The sequence below is a fragment of the Cupressus sempervirens genome, chromosome 1, assembly GCF_028749045.1.
Source record: "Cupressus sempervirens isolate cs-2001-9-10 chromosome 1, ASM2874904v1, whole genome shotgun sequence".
Taxonomy (NCBI): domain Eukaryota; kingdom Viridiplantae; phylum Streptophyta; class Pinopsida; order Cupressales; family Cupressaceae; genus Cupressus; species Cupressus sempervirens.
In genome coordinates, this window is record NC_143118.1 from 605,675,948 (window position 1) to 605,695,555 (window position 19,608).

The window sequence follows — 19,608 nt, forward strand, 5'->3', positions numbered from 1 at the left end:
TGTATGTATACATGTAAGCATGCATCCATTCATACATACATCTATTTTACATGTATGTATGCACGTATGCATGCATCCATCCATACATACATGTATCTATGTATACATACATATATCCATCTATGTATGTATGCAATGCATGTATGTATCCATCCATGCATACATAGATGCATGCATGTATGTGTACACGTATGGATACATACATACATACATACATACATACATACATACATGTATGTATGCATATATATGCATGCATACATATATATGTATGCATCCATGCATGCGTATGTATGTATATATATATATATATATATATATATATATATACATATATATATATATATATGATTGCATGCATAGATATATCTATGTACATGCATGCATATATATATGTATATGCATGCATCCATCCATACAAACATATATCTTGCATGTATGTATGCACGTATGGATGCATATATACATACATACGTGTATACATGTATCTATGCATGCATAGATATATGTATGTATGCATTCATGCATGCATCCATCCATACATACATGTATCAATGTATAAATACATGTATCTATGTATGTATACATGTATGCATGCATCCATCAATACATACATATATCTGGCATGAATGTATGCACATATGGATGCATACATACATGTATACATGTATGTATGCATGCATGTATGTATGTACATATATATATCTATGTATACATGCATGCATGCATACATCCATACATACATGTATCTATGTATGTATGCATGTATATATAAATGTATGCATGCATATATACATAGATGTATGCATGTATACATAGATGAATGAAATTACATAGATTCATACAATTACAATCATCTGACCAATTTACACCTCCTAGTTCACCAAAATGATGGCTCAATTACATACTACTATTTTTAAAGTATTTTTGCGTATCTTACGGTGCTCAAATACTATAACTTAGAACACTAATAGTGGATCTGTGAGAGTTAAAACTTTTATTTGAACAAAATGGGTATCCAGAAATGAAAACAAATGAAACAAAAACTAAGTCTAAGTACTTCTTTTCGGGTGACACAGGATTGCCCTTATGCCTTTCGATGCTTCTGCATACATACATTTATCTATCTATGTATGTATGCATGTACATGCATCCTTACATACATACATACATGTATCTATGTATATGAAAGCACCCATATATACATTTATTCATGTATATGCATGCATGCATACATACATGTATCTATCTATGTATGTATGCATGTACATGCATCGATCCATACACACATATATCCATGTATATGCATGCATGCATCCATACATGTATACATGTATATACATACATCCATCCATATATACAGGTATCCATGTATATCCATGAATGCATACATACATGTATCTATCTATGTATGTCTCTATGTATATGCATGCATCCATACTTACATACATGTATCTATGTATATACATGTATCTTGTATGTATGTATATACATGTATCTTGTATGTATGTATATACATGTATGCATGCATGCATATATATGTATGTACATATATATATCTGTATATACATGCATGCATGCATAGATATATATATTTATGTATGTATGGATGGATGCATTCATACATGTATACATACAGGATACATGCATGCATGGATACATAGATACATGGATGTATGTATGTATGCATGTATACATCAATACATGTATACATCCATAGATACATCTATGTATACATAGATGCATGCATGCATGCTTGATTTTTCAATATGTATGTATACATAGATACATGTATGTATGGATGGATGGATGCATACATGTATACATACATAGATACATGCATGCATGCATGCATACATACATACATACATATATGTATGCAATATGTATATACATACATACATGTATGTATGCAAGTATACAAAGATACATGCATGGATGTATGCATCCATACATATATATGTATGCATGCATATATATACATACATCCATACATGTATGCATGCATGTGTGCATGGATACATAGATGCTTGCATGGATGCATGCATATATACAAGATATATATATGTATACATGTATGTATGTATGTATGTATGTATCCATGCATGTATACATAGATGCATGCATGGATGTATGCATCAATGCTTGCATAGATGCATGCATGTATGGATGCATCAATACATATATATTTATGCATGCATATACATACATACATACATACATAGATACATGTATGTATATATAGATACATGTATGTATGGATGCATGCATGCATGCATGCATATATACATAGATGCATGCATGTATGTATGCATGCATACATGCATATGCATACATACAAGATCTATACATGTATACATTTATGTATGGATGCATCCATGCATGCATACATGCATGCATCTATGCATGGATGGATAGATACATAAATGTATGGATGGATGCATGCATACATAAAGGATATATACATCCATACATGTATGTATGCATGAATGGATGCAATGCATACATACATGCATATATTTATGCATGCATCCATGTATACATCTATGCATGCATACATGCATAGATGCATGCATGGATGTATGCATCCATACATGTATCTATGCAAGAATGCATCGATGTATGCAAGAATGCATCCATACATGCATGCATATGGATGGATGCATACATGCATCCATGCATCGATGCATGTATGCATAGATGCATGCATGCATATATAAAAAATATATAAATGTATACATGTATGCATGTATGTATGCATCCATGCATACATGGATCCATCCATGCATGCATGGATATATACATGTATGTGTGGATGGATGCATGCATGCATCCATCCATACATACATGCATCTATGTATGCATGTATGGATGTATGCAATGTATGAATGTATGTATGCATGCATGCATACATTCATACATACATGTATCTATGTAAGTATGCATGGATAAATAAATGCATCAATGTGGTATCATGAGGTTGTTCCATGATTACCCTGAGATGTGTGTAGAGATTGCACTATGTTCTATTACCATGCTACACTGGACTAGGTTCCTATAGCAGTGGTTAGTCATGTTTATGACTGTGTTAGCTTATGTATTTTAAGTTTTTTTTAATGTAGAGTAATCAATCATTATTAAATGCATAAGTAACTGAATGGATTGTTCATGTGGCATTATTTGGTTATGTGCTACAAACATTTACCTTGTTATATTTCTGATTAGAGAGATATTTGTTACTCATGTATCTTAGATTTGAGATGACCTAAGGGTCAGATAGTATACCTCATTTTTCAGTATCATAGATTTTATACTACTATGCTATTCAGTTAATCATATTGCATGATGATTCCATTTTGAGATGATAGTATGTTTTATGATTATATCTAGTATTTTGACATACCTCTGATTATGTTATGTGATGGATTTAATACTATGATTATTTACTTCATTCTCGCGTTGTTATGCTTTATGCGAACGTGAGTGATGTAAATAGATTATTTTAATATAATTAAATAAATGGTTAAAATTAGGTGATTTAATGCATTTATTGCTTCGGCTATGTTATTATATGCAATTGCACTTGGTCGTGTTGTTTAGTCTGTAGGATTTATATCCCTGGCAGTAGCACATGGAGTTAGTGATTCAGCCTTTCATATTTTACCAATGTCATCCTTATATGGCGGACGTATCTTTTATTAAAATGTTTAAATTAAACATTTTGTTGATTATTAAATCCGAACTCATTTTTATTATGTGATTAGACCAGTAAGCATGTCTGTGCATTTAGAGGTTCTTATTGTCGCAAAAGTTATTAAGAAGATTTTTGTGTTTTTGGATTTTCAAGCTTTTTAATTGATTTTTTTAAATTTCTGGCAAGTTTTCCATAGATGAATTCCTATTTATAGGAATAGCCTATTTTTGTTTGGGTCGATTCAAGGTTTAACTAGGTTGGCTAGTTATTTTCCCTAATCGATTATTCACTCACAAAGTGAATAAGTATCCAAAGAGGAATTTAATTCCTCACTTCTCACTTTCAAATTGGAAAGTTGGAGAGTAAAACCCAAAATCCTCTTCATGAGGATTTACTTTTTTGTTCATTGTGGCAGCCACGAAAGTGGGATTGTCGCGAGGTTGGGCTCGTTGGATCCAGCTCGGGAAAAGCTTGGATTACTACAATTTTCAACTACTTCTGCGAGATATTTATTTTATGGTTTAGGTTCCCGTTTTTCCTTTTTGGCTGTGAGGTAGGGCTTTCCTATTTTATTGTTTCTTCTCTTTTTTTGCTTTTTTTTTTGGTAGCCATTTGTTTGAAGGCTGAGAACTAGTGTTACCCTCCATTTCTGTATGCTAGTTCTACCTGGTTGGGCAGGTATGAACATTTCCCTATTTTTTGGGATGAGGGTTTGGAATTTTATGCCATTGTGCTGGCCATTTTTGCATACAATGTCGTATTCCTTTTACTTTTGGATTTTTAGAGTTTTTGAACCCAAAGGTCAAATGGGTTTTAATTTTGAAATTTTTCTAAAATTTGGGGTTTTTACCTCGTTTCACATGCTGCCCTATTTTTTCAAGTTTTTTTGGCACAATGTGGGTTGTGGACTTGGATGATCCATTTGGATATCATTCATACCACTTTTGCACCTTTTTCTACATTGGGATGTGTGTTACACCCATACTCTTGACTTTATGTTTGGTTGAGTGATTTGTTACTTGTTATATTTTCTTTTGGACCTTTGCTTTTGTTTCCTGAACACTAGGATTCATGTAGAATCCATACTCTCAGATTGAAGCCAATTGAGTAAGTTCATGATGTTTGGTCTTGTTGCATCATTGGGATTCATGTAGAATCCATACTCTCGGATTGAGGCCAATTGAGTGATCTAATGATGTATGGTTTTATTGGCTTTGGGATTCGTGTAGAATCCATCCTTCTTGTGCTACTTTTTGTTGGGTATTTTCTTGGCATTATTTTCTCATTCTTGTCCTTGGGTTATGATCTTCATGATGGCAGTATGCCACACACCAGTACATGCACGTACATTTGTTGGGTGACTTGCGAGGCTTGATCTTTCGTTGATTTGATGGAAGTTATGATCATTGGAGTTGGAATGGGAGTATGCATGCCCACGGGTACTTGTCATAGGATGAGCATGGGTAGGGTAGGGTAGCATATGGAGGGGGCTTCTATCTCGTAGCTTGATGATCATGATGCCATGGGTATGGCTAAGAGGAGCTTGAATAAGTGATAATTAAAGAAAATGTGTGACTGGTAATAAAACTTAAGATAATAAAACTTCTTGTGATGGTTCCAAGGGAGTACCTCAAGAGGGAAGTACTTTGCGAGTGTTTCCACATGTGATCTAAGCTTGGGCTTGTCGATACCAAGCAACTCTCAATGATGTTAGCCCCTACTTAGTAGCCTTTTAAGTGTTTGACCAGGACCTTTACTCCTTGCATTGTCTTAGGTTATTGGTAGCAGCCATCATACTATCTAACATGAGTGTTAGCCTTAGATGTTGTGCTTTATGTGTGTTTTTGGTTGGATCATTATCTCCATCAGCATGATGGGTGTGGACCTATGGGTGCCACATGGTTGGAAGTTGTAGCTACCTTCACCACTGCTAGGGATTGGTGTACAGAGATAGTATTTTGTCCTAGTGTGATAGTTGCTATATGTTTTCACTTGGTACTTTAGGTTCCAAAGTATGCTTTCTTGTGATTTATTATTTCATTGAGATGCTTGTATATCATGTTTAGATGATGTTATTTTATTTTATGCATTCCCTTATTATGATGTTTAGCATATGATTAGATGTTGTGAATTGTTGTATTAGCATATTTGTTGCTTATTGTTGTTTAGCATGTGATAGGTGATGTTATCTACTATAAGATTATCTTATGCTTTATTACTAGCATGTTAGATTTCCTTATGCTTATATTGTTGCATGTTTTTAGTAGTGACATCCTTATTATGACAGTATCGACGATTTGGTTGATGGTTTGGGATGTTACGCATGGGGGATGGCTAGGACCAACAATGGTCTTATGATGCTACTGACGGTTGGGAGAAATCGCACACTTAGTTTGGTTGTTCAGTTCACTGTGATGTTTATTTCAGTGTGTTCTTTGCTGTTGTAGTTTAGATGGATAGGTGTTCTTCTTTCTACGTTGTTCTTGCACTCAAGTGTTCATTCCTCGAGCCTTTGTGGATTCAATACTCCCAGGTGTGGAGGTTCTTTACTCTTTTTTTGGTCATTTTTGCTTCTGGGAGTGTTTTCATGTTTCTATGGGTGACATTTTGTTAGCATTGTGTGACATAAAAGTGTATCGCATGCCCATGCAAACTATGTCATACAACACTGTAAAGTATCGCACACCTTCTTGAGAAATGTCATACGAAACTGGAAGAGTGTCACATGCCTTCTTCAAAAATGTCATACAATGCTGAAAAGTGTTGCATACCTTCTTGAGAAATGTCGTACGACATTGGACATGCCCTAAGGAGAAGTGTCACCCTCCCTTAGTAAAAAGTGTCACACAATTTTTGTAAAAAACTTGCACTTGCCATCAACGTTCACTTTTCTTCATGATCCAAAACTTTTTAGAGTTGTTTTGGATACCCTTTTTGGCATTCTTCGACCCTATGTTGTTGCATTTTGAATTCTATTGGTTTCTCTTGAATCCATTTTTTGTTTTTTTGTTTTAGTCTCTTGGGGGTTTAAAATATATCGTTTAATTATAAAAAAAATTCTTATACTTAATATATATTTTAATATATGTGATGAATCTTTTTTTCATGCCCAAAACTTGAAGGCAAAAACACACACACACCTTTTTTTTTTTTTTTTTGAATTAATAATTAAACATGCCCTAGGTTTGAAATGATTGATAATAGTTTTAGTACGGGTTCTTCACTTTTCGTCTTAAGGTTATAAACATGAGGGCGATTACATTATTAAGATTTGAAAACTTTAGTTATAAGATTTATATCGATAGGCTTATTTAACTTTCAACAATAAGAAAACAATTATTTAAATGACAAGCAATTGTATTCGAGTTTAGATTTATTGAAAATGTATAATCAAAATCAACTATAACTTCTTAGACAATAATCAATTTACAACCCAATCGATATTGAAAAGTCACTTTAAGGAAAAACAATTTAACTAGAATTCAAATTGAATATATGTGTATCAAATTGATTACTTTAACCTTTCAACTACAAAACCACTTAATCATTTTAACAGTAATCTTCATTAATTTTTCTTTTTAAAAAAAAAAAAAACTTTAAGTAAAAATAACACTAAACTATCAAATTTAACTATCATAAGTCCTAATTAATCATAACATAATACTAATGCTAAACTATACTAAATAATTTATACACTCAGACTAACTATCAATAACATGATAATGACAAACTAAAGCACAACATATAAATTAAATTAATTATACAACTATTTGATTTAAAGCAAAACTAAAGTAAAATTATTGACATAATAAAAGAAAAATTAACTTAACTAGAATTAACACTAAAATGCAATCTTAACTTATACTATTAAAATTATTACTTAAACTAACATAATTAAAACGAACTAACTATGATTAAGCAAAAAAATAAACTATAATCATAAACTTAAAATAAACAAACTAACCTAGACTAACACAACTTATTACTTAACAAATCAAGATTACATTTTACACTAACTATTAGAAGATGCTAATAAGGAAACGTTATTAAATAAATAACAATTTAAAAATTAACATTATTAATCAAATGAAAAAACAAAAATAATCTAACAACTAACCAAATTTATTGACAAATGAACTAATATAAAACTAAACTAAAATAACATATCAACTTAACTACTAAATTACCCACCACAATCAATACTATTTCCTTCCAAACCCATGCGCTGACCTGACCATCCCATCTATGCGCTCTATCTCCGAGCGCTGACAAAGGGTACAAGTCAGGTCTGTCCCCCACTGCGCAAGGCAGAGTCTACCAAGGACTAGACGCAAGGTAAGGTGGGGATAGAAGTTTCTTATTTGAAAAAACAAACAAACCTTTAAATCAGTCCCATCCCAAGTAAAGGCCTATGTCCCAAGGTGGATGTGAGCAAGTCTTCCAAGAAAGTGCTTAGGAATGCGAGAAAGCTACGCTTGCCTCCAATGCTGTCCTAAGGATAGGGGGATTCATACCCCACCTAAAGCATTAAACTGAAACCACTTGCCCACCTATCCGCACACTTCCTAAGCATTTTCTTTCTTTCCAAATTGCACTCTGCCCAAGGGGAGGTCATGCGTTGCCAAGATAAAAAGGTATGAGAAGGATTAAAAAGGTAAATTTTAAATAGTGTCATGCCAAAGGAAATCAATCCATGGACAAGACAACCTGCAAAATTCTATGGAGGGGAAATAGGGTGATGTCACCCTGAGCAAAATTAATGACTTGATTAATTTAAACTTTCCCAAGTCCATTTCAAGAGCTGGCGCCAACTAAGGAGGAGTTAAAGCAAAGTTAATCTGGTGATGGATAGGATACTAAGATATTTATTATATTAGTTTAAAATTATGTTTACACCATTTCTAATATCATTATTATTCTAAATTAATTTTACAAGCCTTAACATATGTTTCAAAAGAGGATATTTAAAAGAATATTCTCTGTTCCAAAACAAGAATTATTACATTCTCTCATACAAACTCCAGCATCCTGTAGGTAGATTATTTGATAATTTGTCTACTCTCTCTCTCTTGAAACTCAATGTATATTTTCCTTTTGCAACTATATTACCACAATAGGTGTTTGCATTCTCTTCTAAATTTCTAGTTTATCATCTCCATGAACCTCAAATGGCCATGCATTTCAATGAAACCACATTACATGAAATAACCATCTACGTAATTCATTTAACTATCTTAATAAAATTGATGGATCAACATTGGAACAACATAATGGCTAAACTAGTCTTAAGGCAATTAAGAAAATAAGAGATCAAAATGATAATGCTCCATTCCTTTTCAAAGAAGTATCAAACTACACAAAGTTATTTCTCTATCATGTTTCAATTTTAGCTTGGATCTCTTGACATAATTCTTCCTACATGTTCTTGCAAATTTATTTTCAACACAATCAACCATGAACTAAATCATTTCAAACTTGATAAAGACACCATACATTTACATGGATTAGCAACATCTCTCTCTACAGTCCATATGAATAGAGGCATCACCATACATCACAAATTGAATCATGTATAATTGAACATCATGGTTGCATCTTATCTTTGATACACCTTCATATGACAACATAGAATATGAAAATTTTAAGAGAAGTAAATTTACTCAATCACTTATTTTATTATCAACCTGATTCAAGGCTCAGCCGAGAAATAACCAGGAAGAAAACTCGGCTTCGTTGCCATATATAATAAGGTTTAAACAATGCAATTTACAATAGGATCTCAATCCCAATTTTCAATAATTTTATCAAATTTTCTTCATGATCAAAATCAAGGAGTTTGTAATGTCTTCTAAATCTCATTTCAAGAACCATGGAGGAAACCAATAACTGAGCGGGTGACAACCAAGTAGAACCAAAAGAACATCAAGCATGCATAATCATACATGGTTTACACAATAAGATTCACATTGAATCAAGACTAGGGAGAGGTGGATTCTTCCAATTGGAGAAGTCAAGCACAACACCAATTCAAATGCCCAATTGGGGCTAATAACCAAAAACTTTCGTTCTTCCATTTAAACTTGCCATACTCATACTAGGTTTGTGCTGACGGGTAGGGGCCCATAACACCCTACCCTTTATCCCTCTTCTCATCCTGAGAAGAGACTCTACACAAGTTGGAGTCCAACTAAACAGACCTCTCCCAAAATTGGTCACTTCTGCCCTCTCCTAGGGTGAGTAATACCAAAACACCCATGCAAGGAAACTCAAAATTTCAAACATAAACAAGAAAGGAAAACAACCAAAATAACAAGGTTTACAAAACTTCCCAACATACCCACAATCATACAACAGTAAAACAATAACAAGGTAACAAGAACATGAAACAAATCATAAAAACTAAATAAGGGAGATGGGTGTTTCCTACCTTCCTAAAGAGGTAATGGTAATGAAAAAATTTGAGTAGAGTATCCCTCCTTCCCTCAAGCTCCAAGAAATCTTCCCTAAAAATAGAGATTGGGTAACCCCCCCACTAGACGAAGGGAGGCCTCTAAATAAGCCTCCAACTCAACCACCCAAAAGGAGCAATAACTATTTCCACCCACTAGCCACACTAGAAACTCCTAACTCAACCTACACCATGGTTAAACCTTAAAAGGAGGTGGGGTAAGACAACTCATGACCACCACTTGCAATTTTCGCACAAAGGCAAAAAGGGGCTTTTTGAGTGCCCTCAAAAGTCAAAGCTAGGGGCTTAGGGGTTGGAAAAGACCCCTAACCTATACCCACACCCATAGGTTAGAAAAAAAACATGTTTTAAAGCCTTAGGGAAGGGGTTAGAGACAAAATACAATCTAGAAATAAAATAGGTCCATCTAACAACTCTAACTAGCAAATTAAGCACATAACATTTTACGAGTGTCAAGCGACACTGAAAGAACACAATTACAAACAATAGCATTTCCAAATTTTAGCACATGGAGATCAGTTTTGTTCCTCCGTAGGGTTTCTTGGCTAAATATCTACAAACTCATTGCACCCATCAGTAGTCCCATAAAATCACATGTATATAAACGTATATGTATCAAAAATTTTTTTATAATTTAAAACATACATCAATAAAGTTTCTTCATCCTTTATAATTCTTAACCATTTGAAATATCTTAAATCACATCTCAATCCTACATCTACTGATTTCGTCAACATACATATACATGAACATTAAATGACAATCATCAAATATATCTGAAAATAACATCACACAACATGAAATAATAAAATATGTTCTAAGCATCAGATAATGTCTCAACATCTCGAGTCGCGGATAAAAAAATAAGAGTAATGTATCACTATGCTACAATGGGTCAGGGGTGAGGCCTCACACTTTTGAGATAGGTTTCAGACCTCTCGAAGATAAGTTATGGATTCTAGAAAATTTCAAGGGTTTAGAAATCCAGACTTAGCCAATTTTTCAAGGCTTCAAGATTTTAGGCTTAGTCAAATTTTAGGATTCTTCATTTAGCCTAATTTCATGTTTTGTTGATGAGTGGTCATTTCTTGAGACCTCATCATGTGTGTTGTCATTGTTGGCTTTGTTTGTATGTGTTAGTTTGGTAGTGGAGTTTGAAGATTCATTGGTTGCCAGGATTGTGGTGAAGTCTTTCGTTGTGATCATTGTGATCCCTGTATGATGTTGTCATGTGCATTCATACTTCTAAAAAAAAAAAATCTTGCCTTGTATTTCATCCTTGTTTCCAAGGATTTCTAGGTGGGGCATTACATCTAGTATCAGAGCCCATGTTCAAACATTAGGATCTCTGTGTGTATGTTGCCCTTATAGTTATTGCTGTGTTGGTTGAGTGTGAGTGTCTTGGTGAGAACTTGTGATCTTTGTTGCTTTGGTATCTACTTGTGATGGGTTTTCTTGTCCAGGAGATATGACTAGAGTAGTATGTGGAGAAGGAAGTGAGTCTTCCTGATTTTGTGAGTGGAATTGTTGTGCCTTGTTTGGTTGGTTGCTTATGTGACCCTTTTTAGATGGAACCATTGATTGGTGTCCATGTGTTGGGTTTGAGTGCTACTTTTTGCTTATCCTTGTAGAGTAAGGTGCATTGTTTCCCTATTTTTCTCCTTATTGCAAGTATATAGATGAATTTTATTTGTGATTCTATGTTTTATCTTTAGGGTGATAAAATGGTTCCTTTCATTGAAAATGAGTGTTTATTGTGAATCATTGCAAAGAGTAGGTTTGCATTATATCCTTGGGTTAATGACTTAAGTTCTAAATTTGATTGCTTCTTAAGCTTATGTAAAACTGTATTAATTTGATGTATATCTAAAAGTTGCATTGCATGGAAATTATTGTTTTCTACATATGCATGAGGTTACTAATGGTATATTGCTTGATGTGTGTGAGTGTGTTCTCTATCATTGCTAGGATGATGTATTCCTTAGCATTGTGCGGTGACTTATCCCTCTTGTGTGACTGTACTCAGTCATCACTTGTAATGTGATTTTTTTGATGCCTTATTTTATTTGGTTGGAGGTATTTTCCTCATGTTGTTGGGCTAGCAGTGGTTTTCAGTATTTTTCTCTCTTGGAGCAGTCATCAAATTTTATCTATTGCTCTCTTTGTGACAGTTGTCACATTTGACTTATTGTTGAAATGAGCTCTTTTTGGTACTTACTGTTGGAATTGATAATTTTCCCCATTTGGGCTTTTGATTTTGTTCATGATGACTATTCTGAATGTGTTTTACTACTACCCAGTTGTGTGTTGTGACTCTGTCATGTTCATCTTGAACCTCTGGTGGTATGTTCAAGGGATAATATCATGGAGAACATGCTAGTGTGTCTTTGATAGATTTAAAGTTGTTATTTTTATTGAATGGTTTAAAAGATGAGTAAGCGTAGTGTATTCTTAAAGAAATTGAAAGATATGTGCTTGTTTTATGGTGACTCTTGGACCCTTTCTTGAAAATCTTTCAATTTCATCATGCATTAGTGCTTATATTATGTTTAATTAATGAAATTATGAAAGAAGAGTAATGACAGTTTCAATGTGTGAGCTACCTTTTATTCCATCTCTTATGTTATTTTGGGCATGTGAGCTCTTGTGTGGATTTGGACATTTTTTCTGTCACTTGTCTTGGTGGCCAAGACTTTTTTTTTTTCCTTTGTGGTTTTGTTTTGAGTGGTGACTCAGATCTTGGGTCTTAGGACTCTTGAAGCTCCATCTTGTTGTAGTTTTTGTCATTGTCTTTCTGGTGCTTTTCTGATGGAGCCAATCTAAGTCCAAACGTGAAGCTATGGCTTCTGGAGTTGCTGATCATTGTTTCAAGTACCTTCTCAAATAGAGGCCAATTCAATCATGATGTATCATATTTATGGCCATTGGAGAAGTTTAACTCTTCATTTTATTCATAATGGAAGAGTTATCTTGTCTTCATAATCTACTAGGTACTTGTTGGGGTTCGTGCTTGGGTTTTTGTGTTTCTTATTACACTAAACTACCCTTGTGAGGTGTAGTGTGGTTTGTGAGCATTCCTTGCTCAGGGTTGATGTTGTCTTGTCTTTTGAGAGAGACTCAATTCTTTGATGAGTTTAGATTCTCCTTCTTGGATGTTATCTTGGGCGCACCTCTGTATCCTTTTTTCTCTTGTGAGAGTAGGCTAGTGTGGCTATGCCACTAGCTCAGTTAGTGTTTTCAGGTGAGTATGTTGATGGTTGGTGAAATTGTGAGTTTACTAACACATCATGGACTGGTTAGTGTAGAGGTTGAGAGAGAGACTCCCTCTTAGTCCTAATACTCTATAGTATCCTTCTCCCTAAGCTTATATCTTCAAGTGGATTGTCTCAGTCAAGTTTTCTCATTAACTATTGACTTGAGGCTAGAGATTGAGTTTAGCGATAGATTGGGTGTAGTTTTCCTAGCATGGTGCTAGAGGGACATGGTATCGTTGGACACATGTTACCATCTCGTGAGTTGGTATGTAGGCATTTGATGATTGTGTCCACTGACGAAAGTCTGTGCAAGGTTGTGGAAAGATGATATCTTGTATATTTGGGTTATGTTACCCTAGTTTCTAGTGGTAGTTGAGTTTTTGTGCCTTGGTGAGGTGTTGTGCTCCTATGCTTGGTAGTGAGCAGTCTTTTGGAGTGTGTCCTTTTGTTGGTAAAATTTCATCCTCTTTGTTATAAGGGTGATTTTAGGTAGATTACATAATGATCATGTGTGACATGATAGTATTCTTGGGAATTTTGGGATGGCTTTTCCTTGAGATTCCAACTCTTGTTGGAAGTGTTTATTGTTTTGACCTTGTTTTTGGTCTGGTAGTTGGTGCATGTTGTAGTTGGGCACCTGTTGACAAGGTAGAGAGGGTTTTTCCTTACCTTGTATTGTTGACTCTATGGCTGGATGGGTTCTTCGTAGCACATAGAAGGATCCTTGTTGGAGGACCTTGTGTCTGTGTGACACACATTCTCTCGTGGTTAACCTATTTGGGGGTTAACGTGATGGTTTTAGAATTTTGGAGTGATTTGGGTTTGACTTGTAAAGAGTTGTTGAGTCATTCCTATTGCTCACTTTGGATTTTTGTTCTTGGTGTGTTTGGTTTCTATTCATGGATTGCGGGCTTCCAGGAGTAAGCCTAGTCTTTGGAGGAGATGATGTAGTGCCTCTCCCATTTGACTTCTGTAAGTCATCCTAATGGATGCAACCTTGCTGATCTTTTGTTGTGATGGGGTCATGATTGTGACCTTGAGTGGTCTACACCGTTGACGTGTTTGGATTTATGTTTCTTTATCAATTACTTTGATTATGCTTTTGACTAATCTTTGAGATTATAATGTGATTTATGGTTCACTAAGGTTTGTGCCAGTGGTTACCAGGATCGATGTGGTATCATGAGGTTGTTCCATGACTACCTTAAGATGTGTGCAGAGATTGCACTATATTCTATTACCATGCTACACTGGACTAGGTTCCTGTAGCACTGGTTAGTCATATTTATGATTGTGTTTGCTTATGTGTTTTAAGTGTCTTTTTAATGTAGGGTAATCAATCATTATTAAATGCATAAGTAACTGAATGCATTATTCATGTGAGATTATTTGGTTATGTGCTGCAGACATTTACCTTGTTATATTTCTGATTAGAGAGATATTTGTTACTCATGTATGTTACATTTGAGATGACCTGAGGGTCAGATAGTATACCCAGTTTTTCAGTATCATAGATGTTATACTACTATGCTATTCAGTTAATCATATTGCATGATGATGCCATTTTGAGATGACAGTGTGTTTTATGATGATATTTGGTATTTGGACATACCTTTGATTATGTTATGTGATGGATTTAATGCTATGATTATTTACTTCATTCCTGCGTTGTTATGCTTTATGCGAACATGAGTGATGTAAATAGATTATTTTAATATAATTAACTAAATGGTTAAAATTAGGTGATTTAATACATTTATTGCTTTGGCTATGTTATTATATGCAATTGCACTTGATTGTGTTGTTTAGTGTGCAGGATTTATATCCCTGGTAGTGGCACATGGAGTTAGTGATTCAACCTTTCATATTTTACCAGTGTCATCCTTATATGGTCGACGTATCCTTTATAAAAATGTTTAAATTAAACATTTCGGTGATTATTAAATGAAAACTCATTTGCATTATGTGATTAGACTAGTAAGTGTGTCTGTGCATTTAGAGGTTCACATTGTCGTGAAAGTTATTAAGGAGATTTTTGTGTTTTTAGGTTTTTGGGCTTTTTATTTGATTTGTTTTAATTTCTTGCAGCTTTTCCATAGATGAATTCCTATTTATAGGAATAGCCTATTTTCGTTTGGGTCAATTCGGGGTTTAACTAGGTTGGCTGGTTATTTTCCCTAATCGATTATTCACTCAAAAAGTGAATAAGTATCCAAAGAGGAATTTAATTCCTCACTTCTCACTTTCAAATTGGAAAGTTGGAGATTAAAACCCAAAATCCTCTTCATGAGGATTTACTATTTTGTTCATTGTGGGAGTTATGGGCATGGGATCATCATGAGGTTGGGATCGTCACGAGGTTGGGCTCGTTGGATCCAGGTCGGGAAAACCTTGGATTGCCGGAATTTTCATCTACTTCTGCAAGATATTTATTTTATGGTTTAGATTCCTATTTTTCCCTTTTGGCTCTAAGGTAGGGCTTTCTTGTTTTATTTTTTCTGCTTGGTTTTTGCTTCTATTTTTGGTAGCCATTTATTTGGAGGCTGAGAACTAGTGTTCCCCTCCATTTTTTTATGCTAGTTCTACTCGGTTGGGTGAGTATGAACATTTTCCTATTTTTTGGGATGAGGGTTTGGGATTTTACGCCATTATGCTGGCTATTTTTTCTTACAGTGTCTAATTTCATTTATTTTTGGATTTTTAGGGTTTTTGAACCCAAAGGTCAAATGGGTTTTAATTTTGAAATTTTTTTAAAATTTGGGGTTTTTACCTTGTTTCACATGTCGCCCTATTTTCTCGAGTTTTCTTTGCACAATGTGGGTCGTGGACTTGGATGATCGATTTGGATATCAGTTAGACCACTTTTGCACCTTTTGTTGCATTGGGATGCATGTCGCACCCATACTCTTGACTTTGTGTTCAATTGAGTGATTTGTTACTTGTTATATTTTCTTTTGAACCTTTTCTTTAGTTTCGTGAATGCTAGGATTCGTGTAGAATCCATACTATCGGATTGAGGCCGGTTGAGTGAGTTCATGATGTTTGGTCTTGTTGCATCATTGGGATTCATGTAGAATCCATACTCTTAGATTGAGGCCGATTGAGTGATTTCATGATGTATGGTTTTATTGGCTTTGGGATTCATGTAGAATCCATCCTTCCTGTGTTGCTTTCGGTTGGGTGTTTTCTTGGCATTATGTTCTCATTCTTGTCCTTAGGTTATGATCTTCATGATGCTGGTATGCCACACACCAGTATGTGTGTGTACATTTGTTGGGTGACTTGTGAGGCCTGATCTTCCATGGATTTGCCGAAAGTTATGATCATTGGTGTTGGAATGGAAGTATGCATGCCTACGGACACTTGTCATAGGATGAGCATGGGTAGAGTAGGGTAGTATATGGAGGGGGATTCTATCTCCCAGCCTGGTGATCATGACACCATGGGTATGGCTGAGAGGAGCTTGAATAAGTGATAATTAAAGAAAATTTTTGACTGGTAATAAAACTTAAGATAATAAAACTTCGTATGATGGTTCCAAGGGAGTACCTTGAGAGGGAAGTACCTTGCGAGTGTTTCCACACATGATCTGAGCTTGGGCTTGTCAATGCCAAGTGACTCTCCATGATGTCAACCCCTACTTAGTAGCCTTTTGAGTGTCTGACTAGGACCTTTACTCTTTGCATTGTCTTAAGTTCTTGGTGGCAGCCATCATACTGTCTGGTGTGAGTGTTAGCCTTAGATGTTGTGCTTTATGTGTGTTTGTGGTTGGATCATTATCTCCATCAGCACGACAGGTGTGGACCTATGAGTGCCACATGGTTGGGAGGCATATCTACCTTCACCACTATTAGGGATTCTAGGAAATTTTAGGGCTTCAGAAATCAAGACTTAGCCAAATTTTCAAGGCTTCAAGATTTTAGGCTTAGTCAAATTTTAGGATTCTGCATTTACCCTAACTTGGTGTTTTGTTGATGAGTGGTCATTTCTTGAGCCCTCATCATGTGCGTTGTTGTTCTTGGCTTTGTTTGTGTGTATCAGTTTGGTAGTTGCATTTGGAGATTCGTTGGCTGTCGGGATTGTGGTGAAGTCTTCCATTGCGATTGTTGTGATCCCTGTATGATGTTGTCATGTGCATTCATACTTGTGAAAAAAAAAATATTGGCTTGTATTTCATCCTTGTTTCCAAGGATCTCCAGGCGGGGCATTACATCTAGAATCAGAGCCCATATTCAAACATTAGGATCTCTATGTGTATGCTGCCCTTGTAGTTATTGCTGCGTTGGTTGAGTGCGAGTTTCTTGGTGAGAACTCATGATCTTTGTTGCTTTGGTATCTACTTGTGATGGATTTCCTTGTCCAATAGATGTGATTAGAGTAGTATGTGGAGAAGGAAGTGAGTCTTCCTGATTTTGTGAGTGGAATTGTTGTGCCTTGTTTGGTTGGTTGCTTGTGTGACCCTTTTTGGATGGAACCGCTGATTGGTGTCCATGTGTTGGCTTTGAGTGCTACTTTTTGTTTCTCCTCATAGAGTAAGGTACATTGTTTCCCTATTTTTCTCCTTATTACAAGTATATAGATGAATCTTATTTGTGATTCTATGTTTCATCTTTAGGACGATAAAATTGTTCCTTTCATTGAAAATGAGTGTTTATTGTGAATCATTGCAAAGAGTAGGTTTGCATTATCCTTGGGTTAATGACTTAAGTCCCAAATTTGATTGCTTCTTAAGCTTATGTAAAATTGTATTAATTTTATGGATATCTAAATGTTGCATTGTATGGAAATTATTGTTGTCTGCATATGCATGAGGTTACTGATGGTATACTACTTGATGTGTGTGAGTGTGTTCTCTAACATTGCTAGGATGATGTATTCCTTGGCATTGTGTGGTGACTTATCCCTCTTGTGTGACTATACTCGGTCATCACCTGTAATGTGATTTTTTTGAAGCCTTATTTTATTTGGCTAGAGGTATTTTCCTCATGTTTTTGGGCTAGCAGTGATTTTTCAGTATTTTCCTCTCTTGGAGCAGTCATCAAATTTTATCTATTGCTCTCTTTGTGACAGTTGTCACATTTGACTTATTGTTGAAATGAGCTCTTTTTGGTACTTACTATTGGAATTGATAATTTCCCCCATTTGAGCTTTTGATTTTGTTCATGATGACTATTTTGGATGTGTTTTACTGCTACCTAGTTGTGTGTTGTGAATCTATCATGTTCATCTCAAACCTCTGGTAGTATGTTCAAGGGATAATATGATGGAGAACATGCTAGTGTGTTTTTGTTAGATTTAAAGTTGTTATTTTTATTGAATTGTTTAAAATATGAGTAAACGTAGTGTATTCTTAAAGAAATTGAAAGGTATGTGCTTGTTTTATGGTGACTCTTGGACCCTTGCATGAAAATCTTTTAGTTTCATCGTGCATTAGTGCTTATATTATGTTTAATTAATGAAATTATGAAAGAAGAGTAATGATGGTTTCAATGTGTGAACTAACTTTCATTCCATGTCTTATGTTTTTATGGGCATTTGTGCTCTTGTGTGGATTTTGACATTTTCTCCGTCACTTGTCTTGGTGGCAAAGACTGTTGTTTTGCCTTTGTGGTTTCTTTTTGAGTGGTGACTTAGATCTTGGGTCTTAGGACTCTCAAAGCTCCATCTTGTTGTATTTTTTGTCGTTGTCTTTCTGGCACTTTTTTGATGGAGCCAATCTGAGTCCAGACGTGAAGCTATGGCTTGTGGAGTTGCTGATCATTGTTCCAAGTACCTTCTCGAGTAGATGCCAATTCAATCATGATATATCATATTTATGGCCTTTGGAGAAGTTTAAATCTTCATGTTATTCATAATGGAAGAGTTATCTTGTCTTCATAATCTACTAGGTAATTTTTGGGGTTCATGCTTGGGTTTTTGTGTTTCCTATTGCACTGAACTACCCTTGTGAGGTGTAGTGTGGTTTGTGAGCATTCCTTGCTCAGGGTTGATGTTTCCTTGTCTTTTGGGAGTGACTCAGTTCTTTGATGAGTTCAGATTCTCCTTCTTGGACATTGTCTTGGGTGCACCTCTATATCCTTTTCTCTCTTGTGAGAGTAGGCTAGTGTGGCTATGCCACTAGCTCAGTTAGTGTAGATGTAGAGAGAGAGACACCCTCTTAGTCCTAATACTCTGTAGTATCCTTCTCCCTT